This window comes from Peromyscus maniculatus, chromosome 19, assembly GCF_049852395.1.
Source record: "Peromyscus maniculatus bairdii isolate BWxNUB_F1_BW_parent chromosome 19, HU_Pman_BW_mat_3.1, whole genome shotgun sequence".
In the NCBI taxonomy this organism is placed as follows: Eukaryota; Metazoa; Chordata; class Mammalia; order Rodentia; family Cricetidae; genus Peromyscus; species Peromyscus maniculatus.
The window spans coordinates 65,028,990-65,035,625 of record NC_134870.1 but is presented as its reverse complement, the minus strand read 5'-3'; the positions used below and the strand labels follow the sequence as shown (position 1 = coordinate 65,035,625).

At 44.8% G+C, this 6,636-nt stretch overlaps 1 pseudogene; it reads right to left on the bottom strand.

Moving 5' to 3' along the window:
* Positions 1-3,491: 3,491 nt before the first annotated feature.
* LOC102906552 (epidermal growth factor-like protein 7 pseudogene) lies at positions 3,492-6,427 on the bottom strand (annotated as a pseudogene).
* Between the last annotated feature and the right edge of the window lie 209 nt (positions 6,428-6,636).

The following is a 6,636-nucleotide window of genomic DNA, read 5'->3' as shown; positions in this document are numbered from 1 at the left end:
GGGTCCCTTCCTCGCTCTGCAAAGCACTAATTGAAGCAGGTTCTGAATTCTGAGAGAGTCTTCCCTGGGGAAGACGGCGGCAGCAGGGGACAGCGGACAGTCCCCAACGGAGGACACTTTCAAAAGCTGTAGTCAGAAGTAAGCACAGAACTGTCTCCAGGAAGTGGCCAGCTTAGAAGGAGGCACAGACCTTTCCATAACCCACGCGACGAGCAATTTCAGTCACATCTAAAGGACAAGGTGACTCTAATTGACACCTAGACTCAGATATTTCTGTGTTCTTGATGAATTCTGAGGGTTCAATAAGGCTGTCCTTATTATCCTGGTTAATAAGGAAGTTGGGGTGCCTAAGTTTACCTAAAAGCAAAAAAAAAAAAAAAAAAAAAAATCCACCCCTAAATAAAGCGAGCCGAGAAGCCTTGCTCAGATGTCATCTTGCTAATTATATACCCAGCAGACATGGCAGGTACAAAGATTAAATTCACCCACAAAAAAAAAAAAGTGTAAGGAAAGAGTGAGGGATCAGGTTTTTCAGCAATATAAATCTCAGCTGCCAGGGCTGTTCAGACAGCACAAGCAGAACTAAGTAACAGTGGTTCAATGCCACCCAGTGAAACAAGGTCACCTTGCCCAGGTTTTCCACATTGTTGTGACTTCCAGAGATGATAGGTTGGTCTGACTGTATCTTTTTCACACGTCTGGACTGAAACTGACCTTCTTGAAGTGTCCAGGTCTGGGTCAGCAACCCAAGGGCTGACCCTAACTGGCTTCTGAAGGGCCTTGCCACCACAGGATTCATTTCCAGCAGAGACTAGAACACAGTCCCTTTGTGCTGCACACGCCTAGCCTGTGAGGAAGTGCTAGCGAGGACAATAGTCTTGGAACCAGCTGACTGTCCTGATAAGGTTTTTTGTTTTTGTTTTGTTTTGTTTTGTTTTTTTGTTTTTGTTTTTGTTTTTTTGTTTTTCGAGACAGGGTTTCTCTGTGTAGCTTTGCGCCTTTCCTGGGACTCACTTGGTAGTCCAGGCTGGCCTCGAACTCACAGAGATCCACCTGGCTCTGCCTCCCGAGTGCTGGGATTAAAGGCGTGCGCCACCACCGCCCGGCTGACTGTCCTGATATGTACAGGCATACTTTTTTATGAAACACTTCTAGCATTGGTCTTCCTGAAAACTAGGAGAGCCAGTGCCTGGCTAGTGCTGTGGTGTGATGTCAGGATGAAGAACACCCAAGTTCCTAAAGACAAGGAAAATGGACATATTGATAACAAGGCTCAAATGTTAAATGATTAGGTAACAAACTCTTTCACAAGTCAAGTTTCCAATTTGTTGTTTGGAAAAAACTGAGGGAGGGTGTAGTTTTGTCTAACAGTATAAGGTTTGGGTTTTTGTTTTGCTTTTTGTTTTGGTTCGTTAGTTGGTGTTTAGTGCTGGGTATTAAACTCATAGTGGCATTTTAAAGACAAACAACTTTATTGAGCTCAAATTCACATAGCTTATAACTCAATGTCCAACTATCACTACTGCCGGTTTTAGGCTATTTTTCTTATCCCCCAGAGAAACCCCATAATTCTCACAGCTAGTCATTCCCACTTCTCTCCTTTGCCCTCTTCCTAAGCCCCTAGCTACGGGAAGCCTCTAATCTGTTTTCTGGCTCCATAGATGTTCCAATTCTGAACATTTTGTAAGAATAAACGTGTACAGCATGAGCTCCTTTGTAAATGGCTTCTTCCACTCAGCACATTTTTCAATATATATCACATCAGTAATTTGTCCTTTTATGGCTAAATATTATAAGAATATACTTCACTTTATTTATCCATGCTTCAGTAGATTGGACAGATTATTTTAAAATATTTTCTATAAAATACCTATATTAGGAATGTAAAAGGAGATATTGGTATATTGATATAAATATTAACATTAAAAAATCCCATAAATAGTGTTAATATTAGGTGTAATTACTAAAGCAACTTTTTTGTTTTGTTTTTTAAGACAGGGTTTCTCTGTGTAGCTTTGCGCCTTTCCTGGAACTCACTTGGTTGACCCCGCTGGCCTCGAACTCACAAAGATCCGCCTGGCTCTGCCTCCCGAGTGCTGGGATTAAAGGCGTGCGCCACCACCATCCGGCTAAAGCAACTTTTTAAAAGAGCAGAAGTTGGGAGCCGAGCATGGCGGTGCATCTCTGCACTCGTGGCAGTTGAGAAGCTGAAGCAGGCCTGCAGTCAAACTGTCTCAAAAAAAAAAAAAAATCAACAAAATTATGGACCAAACAAACCCCGCTCCCCTCCCCCCAACCGTTAGACAGAGATGGTTGTTTGCCTGTAGGTCCAGGTACTTGGGGAAAGTCTGGAACCCCGGTGTTCGAGGCTAGCTATGACAACATAGTGAGACCCTGTCTCAAAAATTAAGGGGGAGGGGGGAGAGAACAACCCCAAACACAGTCTGCCAGAACTTACACATTACTTTAAAAAATAGTTGAAAATCCACAGTATGAACTTTTCAAAGAATTCTTAATATTATTTTTTAAAAGTCTAATTTATGCCTGGAAATCTTGTGATTTTTTTTTTCTGGTCTCCGTTAGTGAATTATTCTAAAGGAACACACCTTCCTTTCACAGAGACTTCTAGAAGGTAAAAAGGGGAACTTGTCCCAGCTCATTTTATGAGGCCAGTATAATCTAGATGATGTCAGCATGGAAAGACATTAAAAGGAATGACAGCTACATCTCAATCTCCCCCATAAAATCCTGAAGAAAACAATTTGCTAATTGAATCCAGTGACAGATACTAAAAAGGACATCTTTATAAGGGAAGTTCATTCCAGGAATGCAAAGTTTCTTAGCACTGGAAAATCATTGGTGTTCACATCCACAGAAAATGGGAGAAGAGTGCTAAGATGATCTCCCAGATAGAGGAATTTTCATATAAAACTTAACACTCATTTATAACCGTAGGAATTCTGATCATATTAAGCCTAGGGAATGCCTTTATTCTAGTACGTAGTATCTGAAAAATACAGTAAATATTATAACTAGGAATAAAAGTTTTGTCTCTAAGAAACATTTAAAGATGTCCACTGGGTACTATATCCAGAGCATAGTTGTTTTTTTGTTTTTGTTTTTGTTGTTGTTGTTTTGTTTTGTTTTTGGTCCCAGCTTTATTATGACAAAGATGGGACAATCCCCACCTTACCTCTGGGCAGCGAGCTCTCCTCCCTTTCCTTGAAAACACCATTTGGAGAGTCCCACCCATTCCCCAGGCCCAAGTCCTAGCAACCTCCCGAGAAAGAGGGACAGGCAAGCGGGGCCTTCTGCTCACAGGCACCCCCAGGTAGTGCCTGAACTCCTGCTGGAAGGGATGTAGCGGGGTGACAGCTTGGTCCAGCCTGAGGGGTGAGATGCTCTCACAGATCTCTTTTGCAAGAGCAGGACCCCAGCTGCTCCTCCAGGGAGACCTGCTCACTCAGTGAGCCAGCGGCTGGAAGGAGTTGGTTTTGGTCTACGCTTCTGTGGATGGTTTTGTGCGGTGCGCGCCAGGGTCTTCTAGTCCAGGCTCTGTCGCCTGAGAGGCCAGGCTGTGCAGTGGGGCCAGGACCAACTGCAGTTTCTGCTCCAGCACATCAACCTGGGACTACAGCCTGTGTACCTCCTCCCTCACCGTGCTATCCACTCCTGATGTGGGGTTTGGGACCACCCGGGAGGGGCCCCCCTCCTTGGGGAGGCGGAGCATCCCGTCTGCAGATGGGCTTTGCTCCTCCCAACACTGGCACCAGTAACTGCCCACAGTGTTGACACAGCCTTGGGGACAACTAGCCTCTTCAGTACTGCATTCATCCACATCTATCTGGCAAGTATCTCCTTGCCATCACACGGGGCGGCAGCAGCGGCCCCGGAGGCTGCCAAGTTGCTGCTCCACAAGAGGACCCCTGGGAGCCCACTGGTCCTCTTCCAACCAGCGAAGCAGGCAGAGCAAGACCTGGTGGAAGTCGGCTCAGGGCTGTGGAGATAAGACAGTCTGGCAGATGGTTTGGTAAGTGCTGCAGGGTCCGTGTCCATCGCAAGTGATGAGGAAAGGCTGGTATACATGCTGCACAAAGGAAGGGCTCGTAAGACATGGCCTCCAGAAAACCCCAGGTCACACACTTCTGCAGCTGGGCCTGTAGACACGCTCAATACCGCCTGCCGCCAACACTGGAAACCATGCCACAAGCAGCTTCCTGGAGCCCCATGTGGTCCGAGTCTCTTCTTCTTTTGGTGGCTCCGTGGTCCCTGGCACACACCATAGTCAAGTTCCTTAAATGCCATAGCCAGTATAATAAAGCAAGACATAAATAAGTAAATAATGAGAACTAAAAAGAAAGGGATAAATGGTCGTTGTAAGCAGGTGATGTAATTACATGGGTAGAAAGTTCAAAAGAATTAAACAGATAACCTGTTAAGGATTAATAAATCAATTTAGCCAGGTTGCTGAACATAGTTAACAGGTAGACAATAAAGTTTATTTATAACATACAGGAAACAGCCACTCTGCAACAGCTGTGACTTAGAGTGAAAAGCGATGCCTACCTTTTCCAAAGCTTTCAGAAGGCAGGCATATGAACACAAAAGCTGAAGGGTCACTGGTGTAACAGATGAAATCATAGGCACTGACACAAGTCTGTGGTGTGGCTCTGGAGAAATTACTTCATCTCTCCTGTGGCTACGTTCCTTCGTCTCTCAATGTGGGGTAGCAGCAGGATTCTAATGAGTATGTTGTCATGATGACTGAATGGCAAGTGCTTAGGACAGAAAGTGCTGTGTACAGATCCAACGCTGTCAACTTGGAGCCCGAGGTATAACCTGGTCATTCTCAGGGAGTTCTGGAAGCTGCCTCGGAGAGTTCCACCAGCCTGGAGTATGGGGGAGACAGCGCCTACAACCCCCCAGCTGGGGGAGGTAGGTAAAGGACATAACGCTTCCCACCTGTGTTAAAGTCCCCAGCCACACATGTTGGCCACCGAGTCCTTGAGCTATAGCTGGTCCATATCAAGATGTGCTGGAAGTAGAAGATAGTCGTTGGATTTCAAAGACATTATGAAAGTTAACATAATTTAATTTTTATATTGACTAGATGTTAAAATGGTATTTTAGCCATAGTAGGCTCTGTTATAGTATTAATATTGACTTCCGGCTTAGGAAGATGGTTCGGTGGATCAGGATGATTGCTGTTCTCCAGCACCCGTGCGGAAGCCAGGCATGCCTGAAATGCTAGTGTTGAGGGCAGAGACAAGTAGATCCTGGAAGCTTGTGACCAGTGAGAATGGTGAGCTTCTCGGATTCATTGAGACCCTGTCTCAAGGGAATAAGGTGTAAAGTGATAGAGGAAGGAAGGTACTTGATGTCCTCCTCTGGCTTCCTCATGAGTGCACATGGGTGCATGCATTCACACACACACACACACACACACACACACACACACACACACACACACATGAGTTCACCTGTTTTTGTATAGTTTTCTTGTATTTGAGACAGGGTCTCACTATGGAAGTCAGGCTTGTCTCAAACTTGCAATTATCCTGCCTCAGCCTCCCAAGTGTTCTTTTTATTGGTTACTATGCCCAGCTTTTTAAGTGCTACTGCACCTACAAGAAAATTCACAATTACCATTTGAATCTCAAGAGGACAGTGTTACTTTACACAATATAGATGAGAATGGAATCCTTGAAAGGTATGGTTCAGATCATGTTATTTCTTTGTTTAGAATCCTCCACTGATATACACTGCACTAACCAGAAAGAAAAAAATCTTGACTAGATCTTCCGTGAATGATCAACTCATGCCTTCCTCATCTACAATCAATACAGAGTCCGATGAACTTGAGCACTAATGGAAGGAGAAAATAAGTCACAATAATTTTCTGGCCTCTTCAAATTTTAGGTTCTAGCCTTCCGATATGTCTTGAGGCAATCAAGCAGACATACTGATGGAGAAACAAGCTCCCTAATCTCAATAATGCTCTCATGAGCCTTGACCCAGGCTATAGTAGTGCCTGAAGCTTCCTTGGATTTGTCTGCTTGGACCTCACTGTATATCACTACTTCTCCCCTTCTTTCCCACCCTGGGATGCTAGAGAGTGAATCTGGAACCTCCTGAATGTGTGCTACCCACTGAGCAACAACCTCCACCCGAGTCCTTCGCCCTTGCTTGCTCTTCTCAGCAGCAGTAGACAAAGCACACACCTTAGAGTTTTCCATCGGCTTTTTCCTGGTCTTAAAACACTCAAGGGTTGGTGAGATGACTCAGAGGATAAAGAAGTGCGTCCAGCCTGATGATCTGAGTTTGATATCCGAGACCCACATGGTAGCAGGTAGAGAAAAGTCATCAACAATCTTACCTGTGAACTCTGAGAGCTACAGTAATGAGCTGCCAGTCAAGATGTACCCATTGGCGTAATAGTGGCATAACGGTTGTGGGGCTAACCAACTACTTTATGTTTGAATTTGAGGCCTACTCCACAGGAAGGAACTCATGAGAACCTAGTCAAGAGCCCGTGGCTAGAAAAGTCATAGGCCCTGGTGGGGGAAGAGGGGTAATCTATTTCTATTGTTTTATAAACGGACATGCTGTCAAACTACCTTCTAAATACTCGTGTTT